Raw genomic sequence first — 1364 nt, 5'->3', positions numbered from 1 at the left:
AACCTCTTTTTTTTTTTTACACTGATGGTATACACTATAGAACTCTATGCTTTCCCTCCCCCTTATTACAGATGTATTTGTTTTGGGGCAAGGATATGAATGGGTCATGGGATCCCCAATATAGGGAGATAGGTTAGGAGTGTGGGCTCCCCAGTGGTGGAGCTCCTTTTTGGCTGTGGATGAAGATCCATGGTTTTCCACTTTACTCTTTGGAGGCCATGTAGACCATGAGTTCTATTACATGGTTGCTATAACCATACTCATATTCATACCAGGAAATGAGCTTGACAAAATGGTCACTTACAGCAATGCTGGGGCCAGATCAAAGGTAGAAGAGTGAATGTCACTGTTAAAGTCACAGGTCCTCTGTGTAGCCCAAGATGCTCTTCCAGGGTATCTCTGATGCTTACTTCACCACTTTCTTGATATCATCATATTTGGCAGGCTTTTCCAAGCAGCTGGTCAGATCCACAATAGATACATTCGGATCAGGAACACTTAATGCCATATCTGTGAGCTTCCCATTCAGCTCAGGTATGACTTTGCCTTAGCAAGTAACAGTGCAGCAGGGATGGTGTTTTGGGCAGCACCGTGCCCATCACGCCACAGCCTGCCAGAGGGGCCATCTGCTATCTTCTGAGTAGCAGTAATAGCATGGACTATGGTCATGAGTCCTTTCACAATGCCAAAGGTGTCATAAATGACCTTGGCCACAAGGGCCAGGCAGTTGTCAGTGCAGTAGTAATTATGACGATCTTAAGAGAATCATCATATTTCTCATGGTTCACTCCCATCATGAAGATAGGGGCATCAGCAGAAGGAGCAGAGATAATGACCCCGTGGCTCCACATTTCAAGTGAGCCCCAGCCTTTTCCATGGTGGTAAAGACACCAGTGGACTCTACAACATACTCAGCTCCAGTGTCTCCCCATTTAATAGTGGTAGTATCCCACTCCTGAATTATGATAATGGATTTTCCATTGATCACCAGGTTTCCATTCTCAGCCTTGACAGTGCCTTTGCACTTGCCAAGGATGGAATCATATTGGAATATATAAACCATGTAACTGAAGTCAATGAAGGAGTCATTGATGGCCACAATGTCTACTCCACCTGAGTTGAATGTAGCCCTGGTCACCCAGCACTCAATATGGCCAAATATGTTAACTTCAACCTTCACCATCTTGTCTCATGGATGTGGCTATAGCAGGAGTTCCTGACACCAAGCTTGAAAGAAGAACTGACAGCCATGAATTTATTTTCAATAAGATCTCTTTGATGCCTTTTAGTTAGAAGTATTAGGAGTGTTTTAAACACCTTCATCTTTGAAAAGGGAGGCAGAGAAAACTCTCAACATTTCATTC

The 1364-nt window shown here is 43.8% G+C and overlaps 1 pseudogene; it reads right to left on the bottom strand.

The window, feature by feature from the left end:
• Window positions 1-202: 202 nt before the first annotated feature.
• Window positions 203-1078, bottom strand: LOC114031679 (annotated as a pseudogene).
• Window positions 1079-1364: the final 286 nt, after the last annotated feature.

Source organism: Vombatus ursinus, unplaced genomic scaffold, assembly GCF_900497805.2.
Source record: "Vombatus ursinus unplaced genomic scaffold, bare-nosed wombat genome assembly UNPS02015255.1, whole genome shotgun sequence".
NCBI classification, from domain to species: Eukaryota; Metazoa; Chordata; class Mammalia; order Diprotodontia; family Vombatidae; genus Vombatus; species Vombatus ursinus.
The sequence above is the reverse complement of the archived record's forward strand: the minus strand, read 5'-3'. Positions and strand labels throughout refer to the sequence as shown.